Source organism: Nicotiana tabacum, chromosome 15 (genome assembly GCF_000715075.1).
Source record: "Nicotiana tabacum cultivar K326 chromosome 15, ASM71507v2, whole genome shotgun sequence".
NCBI lineage: Eukaryota > Viridiplantae > Streptophyta > Magnoliopsida > Solanales > Solanaceae > Nicotiana > Nicotiana tabacum.
In genome coordinates this window covers 53,792,405-53,812,329 of record NC_134094.1, presented here as the reverse complement: position 1 = coordinate 53,812,329, position 19,925 = coordinate 53,792,405, and the positions used below count along the sequence as shown (strand labels likewise).

General features: G+C 42.8%; 1 long non-coding RNA gene across 1 annotated transcript; it reads right to left on the bottom strand.

The window, feature by feature from the left end:
* Window positions 1-17,207: 17,207 nt before the first annotated feature.
* Window positions 17,208-19,057, bottom strand: LOC107798235 (uncharacterized). The gene is made up of 3 exons (XR_001650853.2): window positions 18,816-19,057; window positions 17,782-18,727; window positions 17,208-17,582 (listed from the first exon to the last, which is right to left on the bottom strand). It is a non-coding gene; the product is annotated as an uncharacterized LOC107798235 (long non-coding RNA).
* Between the last annotated feature and the right edge of the window lie 868 nt (window positions 19,058-19,925).

The window sequence follows — 19,925 nt, the reverse complement described above, 5'->3', positions numbered from 1 at the left end:
ACTTTTAGGGTGCTTAAGAGGGAATACAACAGCTTATGGTCCTTAGGGCGGTGTGGTTTTATTTTAGGATCTCTTATGGTGATCTTGGGTGAGTATCGCGGTATTCTAACAAGGAGAAGTGTCAGCTTGAGGGCAATTCGTAAAGAACTCAGAGAAATGGGATAGCTTGGTAGTAGGTTATATCAGCACGGCAATGGATGCGATTGGTTCCTTGGGGTACTTATGATATGGTGAAACTCTACAGGCGTTTTGGTGTCAATACTCTTGGGTTTGGCAACCTGTGTGTCTTGGTTGAGTTAGAGAGACTCAGTTCTAATTGTTTGGTTATGGGAAAATGGGTTTCGAAGAGTTCTCGACGGTTTCTGTCATGGCTTGAGATGGATACTTCCTACTAGCGTGAAGAACATGTTGTTGTAACGACCCGGGCGATCGTTTTGAGAGTAATAGTCCTGATTCCCTATTTATTGTTTCCCCCGTATCTTTTTCTGCTTATGTGACTTGTCGGGATGTTTTGGTTTTAGTTTCAGAGTGTTTTGGGACACTTAGTCCCTAAAACGGAAGCTTAAGTCTTACGATTTTGACCGTAGTCAGAACTGTGTGAAGATGACTCTGGAATGGAGTTCCGTCGGTTCTGTTAGGTCCATTGGGTGATTTTGGACTTAGGAGCGTGTCCGGACTGTGAATTTGAGGTCTGTAGCTGATTTAGGCTTGAATTGGCAAAAGTCAAATTTTTGGAGATTTTGACCTGTAGTGGACTTTTTGATATCGATGTTGGATAACGATTCCGAAAGTTGGAGTAGGTCAGTAATGTTGAATATGACTTATGTGCAAAATTTGGGGTCAATCGGACATGATTTGATAGGTTTCGGCATCGGTTGTGGAATTTTAAAGTTTGAAGTTCTTTAAGTTTGAATTGGAGGTCAATTCGTGATTTTAGCATTGTTTGATGTTGTTTGAGGGCTCGACTAAGTTTATATGGTGTTTTAGGATTGGTTGGTATGTTTGGTTGAGGTCCCGGGGGCCTCGGGTGAGTTTCAGATGCCCAACGGATCGATTTTTGGACTTAGGAGGTTGCTGAAGTTTTCTGGTATCTGAGTTCTGGTTTCCTTATACGCGATCGCGTGGGTTGATCTGCAATCGTGTAAGCTAGCTGGGCGAGAGGATGGAGTTGTTCTTTGCGTTTGCGGACAATGGCATGCGAACGCGTAGTGAAGTGAGGTGGTGCTTCGTGAACGCAGAGACAAGGTCGCGTTCGTATAGGGTTAAGTGGACCAAAGCTAGGCCACGCGCTTTGCTCATCGCGAACGCGTGAGGATGTTCACGATCACGTGATTCTGAGAGTCAGAGCATCGCGTTCGCGTAGAGTTAATTTCTGGGGCAGCAAAGTTGTTCTTCGCGATCGCGAGGCTATTTCCGCGATTGCGATTAAGGAATCACTGGGCAGTATTAAAAATTTCAAAAATGAGGGTTTGACCATTTTTATCAAAACTTGAGTTTGGGAGTTCGGATTTGGACGAGGTTTTTGGGGGATTTTCAAAGACATCGATTGGGTAATGATTCTACACTCCATTTTTGTTATATTTGTCACGACCTAAACCGATGGGTCGCGACGGGCACCCGGTACCTTACTCAACCGAGTACCAACATAACGTGAGGGAACACTCGTCGTAGGATGACCCAACCTGTAATACCAACTCATACATAAGACATACGGGCCTATAAGACCAATGTGATCCATTATATACTTAAAACATAGGCCGACAAGGCCATACAGGTATCTGTATACATGACATCTGTCTACAAGCCTCTAAGAGTACATAAATATCATAAAGGTCGGGACAAAGCCCCGCCATACCAATCAATACATGTCCTAATCATACTGACCAAATAGCAACTCCGGAGCAAATGGAGCGCATCAACACCTTCCGCTGAGCTGATAGCCTATTTGGAGGACTCTCGACCGGTGTATCGGGACCTGCGGGCATGAAATGCAGCGTCCCCAGGCAAAAGGGACGTCAGTACAAATAATGTACCGAGTATGTAAGGAATGAAAATCAGTAAACAATAGACATGAGAGAAACATGGAGTAAAAGACTCAACATGTATATCTGAATAGCTCTGTGAATCATTTAATATTATAATGTCATGCATATGCGTATAAATGTCATACCATGCATAGGTATATGCGTTCATAACATCATCAAGCCTCTCAGGGCATCCCATCATATCATCTCGGCCACTATGGGCCAATCATCAACGTATACCAGCTGATCAGGTGGTGGTGCGTATATAACTTCGTAACATTTTTCCATATCCCATATACATATATATACACGTATATAACGCCATCTGGTAATAGGTCAATGTACATGTATAAATGCATGAAATGCATAAGAAATACGTTAATAAGATTTCACGGAATGTCATAAAAATAATATGCCTGTCGGATAAACTTTATCAAATACGTATTTTTCTGAGATCCATGAACAGAAGATATAATAATAATTCACATGGGGAATCAAGAATATAGACACCCCTAGTATTTCTATGAATAGAGTCATTTATGGAAGTTGTGCATTTTTTCATTTCGTTCGTGTCGTATAGATCATGCCAAAAGAAAGAAAGGATAGCCTTAACATACTTGAGCTGATTCTCTTGACAATCCGTTTAACACCCGTTGATTGCAACAACACGTAATGGAGGATCGAAGTAGGGGAAAATTCGTATGATGTTCTTGAGAAAGATTACACTGTATTCCCTTAAAATTGCAAAATCTCACGTTGCTAGGATACTAAAAATTCACGTTTGAATTCTTGAAGATGCTTATGAGATCTTGTTGAACTGTTGAAGATGCTAAAAAAAATTCACGTTACAAAATGAATATGCCTCTCTCTTTTAAGTTAAAGAGGTCTTATGTTAGAATGGATGTGTTAAGAATAAATATGTTAAGAATGAATAAGTTACTCTTTCTTAAGAGTGGATATGTGACTCACGTTTGTTTAAGAATGCCAAATCCCACATCTCAAATATTTCCACATAATGTAATGGCTTAAGAGTCACAATTCATGGGCTGCCACGTTTTTGGGGGGTTAAATCCTCCAAAGTCTTTGATTATCCAAAGATTTTAATTAATCTCTCACTAAAAATCATTAATTACCCAATTATCCACATAATTCCCTAATTAATTAGGTAATATCCCATTACCCAATAATTAAGAATTATCTCAACTTACTTAAAATACTACTCACTTTTAACATACCTTGTACACCTTACTATCATGGCCACGTGGTACCTTGTATGGTACTAGTCCATAAATACGGGGTATTTTAGCTCGGGCCGTATTTTATCCTACACCAACAACCTTCAACAAAACTCATTTTCTTTGATTCGTTTGCCCTCTCACTTTCACGAATTTACTATCACTTGTTTGAAATAGCATAATGCTTAATATCTAAAAATAATCTCATTCCCGAACTTACATCGATTAACTTACGATGAAATTTTAACGTACAAAAATACGGGATGTAACATCTCATTTCCGAGCTTTCATCAATTTATTTATGGCGTACTTTCACGTACAAAAATATGGGGTGTAACAATATTCCACTAATCTATCACTAATTTCCTCTTTAATTTCGGATTTTTGGGGTTGAAATTGGGAAAAATTGAAAGAACTTCTTCAACAAAGATTTCGAGTTTTGAAAGGGGATTTGTGGTCGTATTTGAGTAATTTTTATATGGTTGGACTCGTGAGTGAATGGGTGTTCATATTTTGTAACTGAGGCATGGGCCCTGGTCGACTTTTTAGGGCGAATTTTGAAATTTTTGTTAAAGTATTGATTTCATTAATTAGATGAGTCTATTATGGTTGTATTTATGATATGTAATTGCTTTTGGCTAGATTTGGGCCATTCGGAGCCGGATATTCATGGGAAAGGCATTGTGACCGATTGATTGAGCTTGGTTCGAGGTAAGTGGCTTGCATAACCTTGTGTGGGGTAAACTCCCCTTAGGATTTTGTACTATTTTAATATGTGAGCGTCGTGTAACAGAGGTGACGAGTACGTACATGGGCTATTTGTTGTAAAACCCCATTCTTCACTAAGTAATAACTTGTTTTCTCCTTATTTGAACTACACTAACATATGTAACTATCATGTTTAGTTTAGAATATCATGCCTACGTGTCTTAACTGCCTATATGAACTCTGTGCAGCATGTTTTGTGAAATTCCTGTTTCTTTTCCTTGACTTGAACTTAGTCTCAATTGTAGGTTTTCTTGTTGTAACTGTTATTTCTGTTGGTTGAGCTACATATTTACTTTGGGACTACGGAACGATATTCCGAGAGATCCCCCTGTACTGCATATTTACTTTGGGACTACGGAACGGTATTCCGGGAGATCCCCATGTACTGCATATTTACCTTGGGACTACAGAACAGTATTCCGGGAGATCCCCATATTCTGCATATTTACTTTGGGACTACGGAACAGCATTCCGGAAGATCCCCCCTGCACATTTACGTTTGGGACTACGAGACGGTTTCTCGGGAGATCCCCTGTTGTTATCTCTTTGTACTGAGCTATTATATTCTATAAATTATTTCTTGTTAAATTTCAATTTTTATTTTACTGCGATATTCCGTTCTTGCCTTGCTTTATTATTATTTATACCAGTAGGGTCCTGACCTGACCTCGTCACTACTCGACCGAGGTTAGGCTTGGCACTTACTGGGTACCGATTGTGGTATACTCATGCTACTCTTCTGCACATGTTTTTCATGTGCAGATCCAGGTGCTCCTTATCAGCCGCACTATCAGTGAGTCGGGACAGCTGTGAAGACTTCAAGGTATATCTGCCGCGTCCGCAAACCTCGGAGTCCCCTTCTACTCTTTCCCATGTCCATTATCTTCTGTATTTTTCTTTTGTTAGACTCTGATGTATAGAGACACTAGACTTTCCTTATGTAGTTTGTGATTCACGATGTTCCGGGTTTTGGGATTACAGTGTATTTTTGAATAGTTGGTTATTGTACATGCCAAGCGGCATGATACCCAGCTATGTTGTTATTGCTACAGTTAGTTGTTAAATTTATGTTTTCATTTCATTATTCCGCAAATGTTAGGCTTACCTACTCGTAGAGACTAGGTGCCGTCACGTCGTCATACGAAGAGGAAATTGGGTCATGACAAGTTGGTATCAGAGCTCTAGGTTCATAAGTGTCGTGAGTCATAAGCCGGTTTATTAGAGTCTCGCGGATCGGTGTGGAGACATCTGTACTTATCCTCGGGAGGCTATGGAACTGTTAGGAAAATTTCACTACTTTGATTCCTTGTCGTGCGAAAATAAATTGTTGACTTCAAAAATTCTAAAAATTCTCTATTCTATTCTTTCTCACAGATGGTGAGGACCCATACCGGAGGATCTGATGACCAGGCACATGCGCCCCCTGCGACAGAGGAGCCCCCAGCAGTTCCAGCTGGAGGGCAGGCACCGGAGATTCCTATTGTTGCACCAGCCCTCCAGGAGACTCTAGCCCAGTTCATGAGCATGTTCAGCACTTTAGCTCAGGCTGGATTGATCCCACTAGCTCCCGCCACATCTCAGGCCGGGGGAGGGGCACAGACTCCCGCATCCCGCACTCCTGAGCAGAGGGTCTAGGTTGATCAGGCCCCAGAGTTCATTCCTATGCCGTCGGTAGCTCCGATTCAGCATGAGACTAGGACAACCGCTTCTGAGGCGGAGCAGCTCAGAATTGAGAGGTACAAGAAGTACCACCCACCTACTTTCAGCGAATTGGCTACAGATGATGCTCAGGGTTTTCTGGAGGAGTGTCATCGTATTCTCCGTACTATGGGTGTAGCGGACACGAGTGGGGTTTCTTTTACCACTTTCCAGCTTAGAGGAGCAGCCTATCAGTGATGGCATGCTTATGAGTTGAGTAGTCCGGATGAGGCAGCTTCACTTACATGGACTCAGTTCTTGGATATATTTTTGAGAGAGTATGTCCCTTAGAGCCTCAGGGACTCATGGCGCGCGGAGTTTGAGCAGCTGCGCCATGGTGCTATGACTGTGTCAGAATATGCAGTCTGGTTCAGTGATTTGGCCTGACATGCACCGGCATTTGGTTGCCACAGTTCGAGAGAGGGTTCGACGGTTTATTGAGGGACTCCACCCCAGTATCCGGATCAGTATGGCCAGGGAGTTGGAGATGGATATCCCTTATCAGTAGGTTGTGAGTATTGACAGGAAATTAGAGGACATGCTTGCCTGGGACCAAGAGGAGAGAGAGGCCAAAAGGTCTCGAGAGACTGGTTCTTATTCTGGAGCTCGTGCCCCAGCAGCTCGCCATGGTAGGGGTTATGTGAGTCGACCCATTCATTCAGCTCTTCCAGCCGCCAGTGGTGTTCCAGCCCCTTCTAGGCCCCAGGAGCCTCATTATGCACCGCCAGTATCTAGTGTGCCTCCTGCACAGTTTGTTCCTAGCGGCCAGTCCAGCATATCTGGCCTGAGCCAACCACAGCAGCCACGCCCTCTCAGAACTTGTTTTGAGTGTTGCGACACTCGCCATATGGTGAGGGATTGCCCCAAATTTAGGAGGGGTTCACCTCCAAAGACTTCTCAGCTACCATGTGCTCCACCGGGTCCTCAAGCCATGATTCCAGCACCAGTTGCCGCCCCACCTGCTCAGCCAGCTCGAGGTGGAGGTCGGGGAGGTCGAGGTCGCCCTAGAGGGGGAGGCCAGGCCAGGTATTATGCTCTTCTGGCTCGTGCAGAGGCAGTTGCTTCCGACTATGTCATTACATGTATCCAGTCTGTCATAGAGGCGCGTCGGTATTATTTGACCCAGGCTCTACGTATTCATTTGTGACCTCTTATTTTGCCCCATATTTGGGCGTATCTAGGGATTCTTTGAGTTCCCATGTTTATGTGTCTACTCATGTGGGAGATTCTCTTGTTGTGGACCATGTGTATCGGTCGTGTTTCATTGCTCTTAGTGGTTTTGAGACCAGAGCCGATTTATTATTGCTCAGCATGGTGGACTTTGATATTATTTTGGGCATAGACTGGTTGTCACCCCATTATGCTATTCTTGATTGTCACGCTAAGACCGTGATGCTGTCTGTGCCAGGTTTACCACGATTAGAGTGGAGAGGTATCTTAGAGTATACTCCCCGTAGAGTTATTTCATTTCTTAAGGCTCAACGAATGGTTGAGAAGGGGTGCGACACGTATATAGCTTATGTGAGAGATGTCAGTATTGATACCCCTACAGTTGAGTCAGTTCCAGTTGTGAGGGATTTCCCAGATGTGTTTCCAGTTGATCTTCCGGGCATGCCGCCCGACAGAGATATTGATTTCGGCGTTGATTTGTTGTTGGGCACTCAGTCCATCTCTATTCCTCCATACTGTATGGCTCCTCCTGAGTTGAAGGAGTTGAAGGAGCAGTTGCAGGAGTTGCTTGATAAGGGCTTCATTCGGCCTAATGTGTCACCTTGGGGTGCTCCGGTCTTGTTTGTATCTTGAATCCTTCATTATTGTGTTCATTGACGACATCTTAGTGTATCCCCGGACTCGGGAGGATCATGAGCAGCACCTAAGGACTGTGCTTTAGACCTTGAGAGGAAAGAAGTTATATGAAAAATTTTCTAAGTGTGAGTTTTGGCTAGATTCAGTGGCATTCTTGGGCCATGTAGTATCGAGTGATGGGATCAAGGTGGATCCGAAGAAGGTGGAAGTAGTGCAGAGTTGGCCTAGACCATCATGGGCTACGGAGATCCGTAGTTTCCTTGGTTTGGCGGGGTATTACCGTCGCTTTGTAGAGGGATTCTCATCTATTGCAGCACCTATGACTAGGCTGACCCAGAAGGGTACTCCGTTCAGGTGGACAGAGGAGTGTGAGGAGAGCTCAAGACAGCTTTGACTACAGCCCCAGTTTTGGTATTGCCTACAGGTTCGGGGTCCTACACTGTATATTGTGATGCGTCGCGGATTGGTCTTAGCGCGGTGTTGATGCATGATGGTAGGGTGATTGCCTATGTTCGTGCCCTGAAGATTTGGCGCCACTATTTGTACGTAGTTCCTTGTAAGATTTACACTGATCATCGGAGTTTGCAGTATCTGTTCATGCAAAAGGATATTATTTTGTGTCAGCGGAGGTGGTTGGAGCTACTTAAGGATTATGATATCACCATTTTGTACCACCTGGGGAAGGCCAATGTTGTGGCCGATGCTTTGAGTCGTCGGGCGGAGAGTTTGGGGAGTTTAGCATATCTTCCAGCAGTAGAGAGACCCTTAGCTTTGGATGTTCAGGCCTTAGCCAGCCAGTTTGTGAGATTGGATATTTCTTAGCCGAGTCGAGTGTTGGCTTGTGTGGTCTCTTGGTCTTCTCTTTATAATCGCATCAGGGAGTGTCAGTATGATGACCCCCACCTACGTGTCCTTAAGGACATAGTTCAGCATGGTGATGCTAAGGAGGTCACTGTTGGGGATGATGGCTTATTGAGGATGCAGGGCACGCTATGTGTGCCTAATGTAGATGGTTTGTGTGAGTTGATTCTTCAGGAGGCTCATAGCTCGCGGTACTCTATTCATCCGGGTGCCGCAAAGATGTATCAGGACTTGAGGCAGCATTACTGGTGGAGGAGGATAAAGAAGGACATAGTGGAGTATGTGGCTCGGTGCCTAAATTGCCAACAGGTGAAGTATGAGCATCAGCGGCCGGGTGGGTTGCTTCAGAAGTTAGAGATTCCGGAGTGGAAATGGGAGCGGATCACTATAGATTTCATTGTTGGACTCCCCGGACTCAGTGGAAGTTTGATACAGCTTGGATGATTGTGGATAGGCTGACCAAGTTAGCTCATTTCATTCTTGTGATGATCACCTATTCTTCCAAGCAGCTAGCTCGAATCTACATCCGTGAGATCGTCACGCTTCATGGCGTACCGGTATCTATTATATCTAACCAGGGTACGCAGTTTACATCACGGTTCTGGAGAGTCGTACAGCAGGAGTTGGGTACTAGAGTGGAGCTGAGCACAGCATTTCACCCTCAGACGGACGGACAGTCTGAGCGCACTATTCAGATATTGGAAGATATGCCCCCGCGCTTGGGTGATAGATTTTGGGGGTGCTTAGGTCCAGTTTTTGCCACTTGCGGAGTTTTCTTACAACAATAGCTATCAGCCCAGCATTCAGATGGCACCGTATGAGGCTCTGTATGGTAGGCGGTGTCGGTCCCCAGTGGGTTGGTTCGAGCCGGGCGAGGCCAGATTATTGGGTACGGACTTGATTCAGGATGCCTTGGAGAAGGCTAAGGTGATTCAGGATAGACTTCGCACAGCCCAGTCCAGATAGAAGAGTTATGCAGATCGGAAGGTTCGCGATGTTGCATTCATAGTTGGAGAGCGGGTCTTGCTCCGGGTTTTGCCTATGAAGGGCGTTATGAGGTTCGGAAAGAAGGGCAAGCTGAGCCCAAGGTTTATTGGTCCCTTTGAGGTGTTGCGGCGAGTTGGGAAAGTTGCTTACAAGCTTGCCTTACCTCCCAGACTAGCAGGAGTTCATCCGATATTCCATGTTTCTATGCTCCGAAAGTGTCATGGAGATCCGTCTCATGTGTTGGACTTCAGCTCAGTCCATTTGGACAAGGATCTATCTTATGTTGAGGAGCTAGTGGCTATTTTAGACAGGCGGTTTAAAAAGCTAAGGTCAAAGAACATTGCTTCCGTGAAGGTTCAGTGGAGGGGACAACCGGTTAAGGAGGCGACTTGGGAGACTGAGCAGGATATGCGCAGACGTTATCCTCATATTTTCACCACTTCAGGTATGTCTCTATACTCGTTTGAGGACGGACGATTATTTTTAGAGGGGGAGGATGTAACGACCCGGCCGGTTGTTTTGAGAGTAATAGCCCCGATTCCCTATTTACTGTTTCCCCCATTTCTTTTTCTGCTTATGTGACTTGTCGGGAGTTTTTGTTTTTGGTTTCGGAGTATTTTGGGACACTTAGTCCCTAAAACAGAAGCTTAAGTCTTAGGATTTTGACCGTAGTCGGATCTGTGTGAAGACGACTCCGAAATAGAGTTCCGTCGGTTTTGTTCGCTCTGTTGGGTGATTTTGGACTTAGGAGCGTGTTCGGACTGTGAATTTGAGGTCTGTAGCTGATTTAGGCTTGAATTGGCGAAAGTCGAATTTTTGGAGATTTTGACCGGTAGTGAACTTTTTGATATCGGTGTCGGATTCTGATTTCGGAAGTTGGAGTAGGTCCGTAAAGTTGAATTTGACTTATGTGCAAAATTTGGGATTAATCGGACGTGGCTTGATAGGTTTCGGGATCGGTTGTGGAAATTTGAAGTTTGAAGTTCTTTAAGTTTGAATTGGAGGGCGATTTGTGATTTTAGCGTTGTTTGGTGTGGTTTAAGGGATCGACTAAGTTCGTATGGTGTTTTAGGATTGGTTGGTATGTTTGGTTGAGGTCCCGGGGGCCTCGGGTGAGTTTCGGATGCCCAACGGATGAATTTTTGGACTTAGGAGGTTGCTGAAGTTTTCTGGTGTCTGAGTTCTGGTTTCCTTATACGCAATCGCATGGGGTGATCCGCGATTGCGTAAGCTAGCTGGGCGAGAGGATGGAATTGTTCTTCACGTTCGCGGACAGTGGCATGGTGCTTCACGAACGCAGAGACAAGGTCGCGTTCGTGTAAGGTTAAGTGGACCAAAGTTGGGCCACTCGCTTTGCTCATCGCGAACACGTGAGTACGTTCGCGATCGCGTGAGTTTGAGAGCCAGAGCATAGCGTTCGCGTAGAGTTAATTTTTGGGGCAGCAAAGTTGTTCTTCGCGATCGCGAGGCTATTTCCGCGATCGCGATTAGGGAATCACTAGGCAGTATTAAACATTTCAAAAATGAGGGTTTGGCCATTTTTATCAAAACTTGAGTTTAGGAGCTCGGATTTGAACGAGATTTTTGGGTGATTTTCAAATACATCGATTGGGTAATGATTCTACACTCCATTTTTGTTATATTCCACTAATCTATCACTAATTTCCTCTTTAATTTCGTATTTTTGGGGTTGAAATTGGGAAAAATTGGAAGAACTTCTTCAACAAAGATTTCAATTTTTGAAAGGGGATTTGTGGTCATATTTGAGTAATTTTTATATGGTTGGACTCGTGAGTGAATGGGTGTTCTTATTTTATGACTTTTACCCAATTCCGAGACGTGGGTCCGGGTCGACCTTTTAGGGCGAATTTTGAAATTTTTGTTAAAGTATTGATTTCATTAATTAGATGAGTCTATTATGGTTGTATTTATGATATGTAATTGCGTTTGGCTAGATTTTGGCCATTCGGAGCCGGATATTCGTGGGAAAGGCATTGTGACCGATTGATTGAGCTTGGTTCGAGGTAAGTGGCTTGCATAACCTTGTGTGGGGGAAACTCCCCTTAAGATTTAGTACTATTTTGATATGTGAGCGTCGTGTACATGAGGTGACGAGTATGTACACGGGCTATTTGTTGTAAAACCCCGTTCTTCACTAAGTAATAACTTATTTTCTCCTTATTTGAACTATACTAACATATGTAACTATCCTGTTTAGTTTAGAATAGCATGCCTACGTGTCTTAACTGCCTATCTGAACTCTGTGCAGCATGTTTTGTGAAATTCCTATTTCTTTTCCTTGACTTGAACTTAGTCTCAATTGTAGGTTTTCTTGTTGTAACTGTTATTTCTGTTGGTTGAGCTGCATATTTACTTTGGGACTACGGAACGGTATTCCGGGAGATCCCCTTGTACTGCATACTTACTTTGGGACTACGGAATGGTATTCCGGGAGATGCCCCTGTACTGCATATTTACCTTGGGTCTACGGAACAGTATTCCGGGAGATCCCCATGTTCTGCATATTTACTTTGGGACAACGGAACGGTATTCCGGGAGATCCCCTTGCACATTTATGTTTGGGACTACGAGATGGTATCTCGGGAGATCCCCTGTTGTTATCTCTTTGTACTGAGCTGTTATCTTCTATAAATTATTTCTTGTTAAATTTCAGTCTTTATTTTACTGCGATATTCCGTTCTTGCCTTGCTTTATTATTATTTATACCAGTAGGGTCCTGACCTGACCTCGTCACTACTCGACCGAGGTTAGGCTTGGCACTTACTGGGTACCGATTGTGGTATACTCATGCTACTCTTCTGCACATGTTTTTCATGTGCAGATCCAGGTGCTCCTTATCAGCCGCACTATCAGTGAGTCGGGACAGCTGTGAAGACTTCAAGGTATATCTGCCGCGTCCACAGACCTCGGAGTCCCCTTCTACTCTTTCCCATGTCCATTATCTTCTGTATTTTTCTTTTGTTAGACTCTGATGTATAGAGACACTAGACTTTCCTTTTGTAGTTTGTGATTCACGATGTTCCTGGTTTTGGGATTACAGTGTATTTTTGAATAGTTGGTTATTGTACATGTCAAGCGGCATGGTACCCAGTTATGTTGTTATTGCTACAGTTAGTTGTTAAATATATGTTTTTATTTCATTATTCCGCAAATGTTAGGCTTACTTAGTCGTAGAGACTAGGTGCCGTTACGACGTCATACAGAGGGGAAATTGGGTCGTGACAGTTGCGTATTGCGATTTTCTCCTGGATGAGATGAGATGGAAGGTTTCTGACTGATCGGGTATGTATTTTGCTTGTGACTTAGAGTTCATTATGAGATTCTCGTACATTCCATATGTTAGCATGATAGATGCGGTGTGTTGTGTTGGATTGAGTTTTGCATGTGCAAGGTCACAGTTCATATTTGGAGGGAAAGTCATGAATTTTAGATAGCATGGACAGTTTTAGATATATAGATGAATGTTATAAATTGCTTGGTAATTCCTAAGAAGGGTGCGCATTTCAGAAGGCGCACTGACTGTTGATTTACGGAAGCTTCATTAGTATTGCGGTACTCGCGTGATTGATCGACTGCTGATATTCATATTTTGCTATGTGGTACGGAAGGATTATGGAAGTATTCCTTGTGGGATGATCACGTATAGGAGATGTGTTAGACAGTCGGGCGATGGAGTTGGGAGCAGATATGGTGATTCGTGTGTTCTATGAATTTGGAGACCAGGAGTTTTCAGGAGAAGATTGTTTCGTGGTTGTGGATTGTGAAAATGTGGCCAAGGCTAGCCAGAGAATAGTGTGTGTTTTTATCCTGTCATTGTGAATTTTCAGAGGGTTATTTATCTATTTGTGGGTGACCAGAGTTGATTTGGGGTCCATTGGTAGGCCCAATAAGGATGTGTATTCTACACCGGGTCGGATTGGTTAACTCTGTACTACTATTGTTCAGGAATGTGCCATTCAGTTAGAGTGGAACTTATTCGTGTTCTGATTTGATCTATGTTTTGATCCTCTATACTACGAGGGGTTGTGATTTGTTGGTTATATGCACATATGGTGCGGTTCTATTTGGGCCTTATAGCGAAACTCGAGCGGAATGGTTATTGGGGTGCGTAATAGTTGATTGCACCTTGGTTATGGTCTTTGTCCGGTTATGATGTATGTTGTTGTTTGCTTCTCGGTGGTTACAGTCATGCACTTTTGGTACTAGGCATCAAATTGCGCGTGGTTGTTGATTTTGATGATGGTGGATTGAGGTATTTCATATGGACCTGTGTTTGGATGGGGTCACGCATTGCAGGGGAGTTACATTGAGGTATGATCCTTTGTGTTAGATTCGTGTGTCTTGGTTCTACTATGTAAGATGGCTTTGTATCATTGCGGTTGTGGTGGTACTTGTTGAACTTGAGGGATGGTTCTCTCGTTTGAGTCATTTTCTATTTTTTTGGGTATATTTGAATTGTTGCTTATTGGTTCACGGATTGCACGGTTTATGGCTCTAGGTTGAATTGGTGTGACATGTCAATAGGGCGGCTATATTTGATAAAGTAAGGTCATTGGACTTAGAATGGGTGCTATCATATTTGTTTGTGGTATATTTACAAGGATAATGTAGCTAATTGGCTTAGAAAATTGGCTTTAGTTCTTGTCAAACACTACAAAAAAAATTGGAATTAGCTACGAACGTCATCGCTAATCTGTCGCTAAATCGCTCGTAGCTAGTAGAATTTCTTGATAATCTGTCGCTAATCCGTCGCTAAATGAGATTAGCGATGGATTTTTCTATTTAGCAACAGAATTTGTCTGTCTCTAAAACTAGTTTTTTTTAGTAGTGGAAGGAGAGGGAGCTCCATGACTTGTTGATCTGATAAGTAGTTATGAGTTTCTACATGTTTCTTCGATCATTGGCAGTGTACGAAGGTTTTAGAACGAGGTTTTGTATGATACGAGGTTTATTACCGGTACTAAGTTTGCTTCGAGCAGTTATTGTGGTCAGAATTATTGCTATGAGTATTTGAGTTATATGGTATATCATGTGATTCCATCTTGGGTTATGGTTATGGCTTAATATAGCTTGTTCATACTTATACAGTGTGTAGATGCGAGATTCAGATCTTATGGAAATTCCAGATGTTGGGAATCGGATTCTATGGTTTACGGGCTAAGGTTGGAGTAATGATCTCAAGTTATGTTGCGTTGTCAGGCCTATTTGGAATAGGGTGACATGGGATCACCCCCAGGTATGTGCATGGTAAGGTTACATGTCGATTTGATAGCTTTGGAACGACTCTTGGCACGTTCGAGGACGAACGTATATTTAAGTGGGAAGGATGTGACAACCCGACCAGTCGTTTCGAGCATTTACATTTCACTCGGTAGTTTGAGGGCATGAGTAGCTCCGTATGATGTATTAAAACTTGTGTGAATCGTTGGTTTTGGTTTTTAGGTTAATCGGGATCGATATGGAAGAATGAATTTCATTGTTGAAGATTTAAGTTGGAAAAGTTGACTAAATTTGACTTTTGTGAATTTGCCCCAGAATGGAGCTTTGATGGTTTTGTTAGGTCCGGATGGTGATTTTGGACTCGGGCGTATGCTCGGATTTACATTTGGATATTTCGAGAATGATTCGGCACTAAGTGGCGAAAAATTGGAAATTTGAAGGTTTGAAAAGTTCATAAGTTTTACCGGGAGTTGACTTCGATGGTATCGAATTCGGATTGTGGTTCCGGGAATTAGAATAGCTTCGTTATGTCATTTGGGACTTGTGTGCAAAATTTGAGTTCATTCCGGGTTGATTTGATATGTTTCGACACCAGTTTTGGAAGTTCAAAGTTCATTTAAGTTTGATTTGAGGTGTGATTCATCGTTTCGTTATTGTTATGTGTGATTTGAGGCCTCGAGTAGGTCCGTGTTATGTCATGGGACTTGTTAGTCTATTCAGACGGGAGTCCCGAGGGGCCCGAGTGAGTTTCGGGCGAGGTTTAGACCATTTTTCAATTTGTGTTTGGTTGTTAGTAGCTGCTGGTACTGGTGTTGCGCACCTGCGGTTGAAATTGCGTAGGTGTGATGGTCGCAGAAGCGACAAAGGTATCGCATGAGCGGGTATGGAGCTGGAGCAGGGCTCCGCAGATGCGTGAGATGGACCGCACCTGCGGAAGCAGTGCCTTGGGCCGCAGGGGCGAGGTATGGCGCAGGTGCAATGGCAGAGCCGCACATGCGGGGCGCAGGTGCGAAGAGAGGTTCCACAGAAGCGATGGCTACTGAGTTTGGTTTGCTCGCAGAAGAGAGATATTTACCGCCGAAGCGGTGGTCGCAGATGCGACGAGTTTATCGCAAATGCGATGAAGCTGGGCAGAATGTTTTAAATTCGAGGGTTGGTCCTTTTTATCACATATTGTGCTATAGACTCGGAATGGGGCGATTTTGGAGGCAAATTTCATCACAAGGATTGGGGTAAGTGTTCTACACTCGGTTTTGATTATATTTCGTGATTTTATCTTCATTTGTGGTAATTGAATTATGAGTTTGAAAGAGAAAATTAGAGATTTTTGCCTAAAGTTTCATAGAGTGAGTTTTTGAGTTTTGAACATCGATTCGAAGTCAGAATTGGGCGAAACTAGTATGGTTGGACTCGTAATTGAATAGGTTGTCGAATTCTGTGAGTTTTGTAGGGTTCCGAGGTACGGGCCCGGGTTTGATTTTTGGTTGATTTTGGGCTTTTGAGTAGAGATTCGATCTCTATCAATTGGAATTGTTTCCTTAGACTTTATTTGATGAATTTGTGTTGCTTTTGGCTAGTTTCGAGCCGTTTGGAGGTTGGTACGTGCAGGATGGCATTTTCAGAGCATTGCTTGGCTTGCCCGATATTGGATTTGGCTTGTTCGAGGTAAGTAACACTTCTAAACTTGGTGTTGAGGGTATGAAATTCCGAATTACGTGTTATGTGTTTGGTGTTGAGGTGACGCATATGCTAGGTGACGGGCGTGTGGGCATGCACCGTGTGAAATGTGACTCCGTTATTTCTGTGATACTGTGTTGTTACCTGATGTTATCTGTAACCATGAAATCTCTACGTACTAGAGTTTTTGAGTTGTGATTCATGTTATAAACCATGTCTAGGCCACATGTTTATTCTGTTGGGACCCACCGAGGTCATTGTTGCTGTTGAGTTATTTGCTTACATTGCAATTACATACTCAATCATACGTATTCATTTGCATATCATATCTCAGTCTCTGTCACCATTTATTGATACATCACATCATCATTGCTGGGCTGATTTTTCATGACATTGTTAGCCCGAGAGACTGGAGAGATTGATGGCTGAGCGAGGCCGAGGGCCTGATTGTGAGGATATTGATTATTTATGGGATCGGGCTGCATGCCGCAACATGTTTTGTTGATTTATGCCATGATTGGCTTATTATAGCACTTGGGCTGAAGGAGCCCCCCGGAGTCTGTACACACCCCCAGTGAGCGCAGGTACCTATTGGGTGCGAGTGCCGAGCGCGAGTGCCGAGTGATTGGGAGGATTGAGTGACTATGAGGACTGAGTGACTGGGAGGACTGAGTGACTGTGAGCACTGAGTGACTGGGAGGACCGAGTGAATTGATACTCTGAGAATATGCATATGGTTTTATCACCTAGTTGCATCGCATTCGACATGCAAACTTGACATACAGGCATAGAGATGCATTTTCCTCATATTGTATGGTATCATGTCATTCATGACTTCTCATACATATTGACATATAGGCATAGAGATGTATTTTCCTCATGCTATTTGAAAATGAAACATTTACCTGTTGAAATTTTTTGGGAAAAATCACAGTTTTCAAACTTACTCATAAATTTGGTGATTTCAGTAAAGGATTTGGGTTTTCACTAATATACTTGAAAAGCATGCCTATTTTCCTAGAACTGTGAATGAACTGAGCATTTTATCTCTGAGCTACTTCTTTTATTACTTCCATTATGTTGTTATGAACTGTTGTTGGCTATTGGTGTTGGACCCTGACATGTGTTCCAGCTCGTCACTACTTTCAACCTAAGGTTAGGTTTTTATTTATTGAGTACACGGGGTCGGTTGTACTCATACTACACTTATGCACCTTGCATGCAGATGTTGGATGCTGGTGTTGCTGTGATCGACCGGTTGTAGCTGCCTCTTGTTCGTGGTAACCTAAAATTTATAAAAATCTGTTTATGTACATTTCGAACAGATAATGTATTTATTTCATACCAACTTTGTAAATTCTAATCTTAGAAGCTCATAATTTGTGCTACCAGTCCCTGGGGAAATTCTTGTATAAAAGCAGTTGTATTTTCATTTCTTTTCTTAATAAATCTCATTTAAATTGGATAGTTGTTAATGGGCTTACCTGACGGGTTGAGTTAAGTGTCATCACGACTAGATAGATTTTGGGTCGTAACACAAGGTTGTTGGTTCATCGCATCCTCGTCTTTTATTTTCTGATGTTTATCATCATCGCCTCGTTATTAGGGCCCAATCCGGAGAGTCATTCGGGGCTTTGTGGCCTCAAAATATTATTCTCATCGGCCTATTATGAACAATAATAACAGCCACCAAATTAACGGCACCAATGATGATCTTCGCCGGAAGAACAGTAGCGGTGCCTACCAATTATGACGCACACTGTCAAATGGGTAAAAATACAATCCAACGGGAACAAAATGACAGTAACACTAATAATCCATCCAAAAGCATCAAACTTCATCACAAATTGTTAACACTGATTAAACAATCGATAGGGACGAGATTTGTGGACCAAGAGAGATAGCAGCAAAAAATACAAAAGTCAGCAAATGAGCAACGGTCTCAACAGATCGCAACAGGCAGCAGGGAAATCTTCAGTCACAAACAGTTATTCCAAACCTTCAAAGATTGTAGAAGCTTCAAGAATAGCAGCAGTAGGAATGACACAAAAGATCATGAATAGGCACCAAGTGACGCCTCAAATAAGTAGTAACGACTAAGAATATATATATATATATATATAAAAGTTGCCAAAATTCTAATTTCAGGTAAGATCTTGTTAGAGATTTTCAAGTCCAAACCTTAAATTATTTACGTATAAACAAAAACAAAAAATTAGAGAGAGAGAGAAGGAGATAGTCATCGCCGATCTTAACGTTTTCTGGGCAGATCGCCGGAAAACAGTTTTCAACCGGATCTAAAATAAATCTGGTGGGTGAGCAACAACAAAATGATCCAGTAACAGAGCTCGAAGCTCGTTTCCAGAGACCATCATTAACGGCCAAATATGGTAGATCAGAGGTCGTTCCGGCGAGGATGGCTTCTTGAACCTGCACATTCAACAAAACAATCAACAAAATGGAGAAAGGGAGACGAAGAAGAGAAGCATTGAAAGAGCGGCCATGGTTGTTGGCCGACCTGCTCACTAGAGGCGACAGATCTGCCAAGAGAGAGCAGTTAGGCCATGGAGGTGAGGGAGAGCAGTAGTGTCACGACCCAAAATCTTTTATAGGTCATGATGGCGCCTAACGTCGCCGTCAGGCAAGCCAATGATGATTGATCAATTTAATTACTCATTTTATTACTTTCAAAACTATGAATTTTTAATAAGAAAAGAGACTTACACTTCTCAATCCACGAGGACGTACAACATTTGTAGTTTATAAATGAAATAAAAAGCGATAATAATATACGAAACCATGAGCATCAACTAGTATAACCCAAAAACTCGGTGTCACAAGTGCATGAGAATTTTCTAATGAGTACAATAATAATACAACATCAGTCTAGAATGTCAATAAGACAGGATAAAATAAATAATATGATGGAAACTCGGTGGACTGCGATGCGTAGCCTGGAATGCAGCTCACATGAAGTCCCCTCACCAGGTGCGCCTACGCGCCAAGATGATCACCAAATGAACCTGTCAGATCCTGCACATTTAGTGCAAAAGTGCAGCATGAGTACGTAAATCAATGCGTACCCAGTAAGTATCTATCCTAACCCTGGAGAAGTAGTGATGAGGGGTTGACATAGACACTTACTAGAGGTCAAATAAAGCACTATAATAAATCATAAGAAGATATGAAGCACACAACAATAATGGAGTAAATCTGTAAGTTACATAATCTTCCAAATATTTCTTTTAAAGTATGAATTTCTCAATCTTGTATTCTACCTTAACGGCTCATAAAATGTCCAGTTCCAATATCAAATGAATAAGGAATACCATATAAAATGTCGGGCATCAGTGAAAAGATAATCTCGTGAATGTTCGGACTACCAGCGATATAATGCACGATTATGCCGAGGTCGTTTGGCCGAATCCAGAATAATATGTACACTGCCAAGGGTCGAGCGGCACGAACCATAGATGCATCTATTATACTGCCGAGGTATTCGGCCAGCTCCACAAGAAAGGAAGGAAGTTACCGAATTACGAAACACGTGCTTACAATACAGTACATGAGCACAAAGCGAATATAATCTTTACCGTTTCTCAAATAACTCGTCAACAACTCAAAGTGA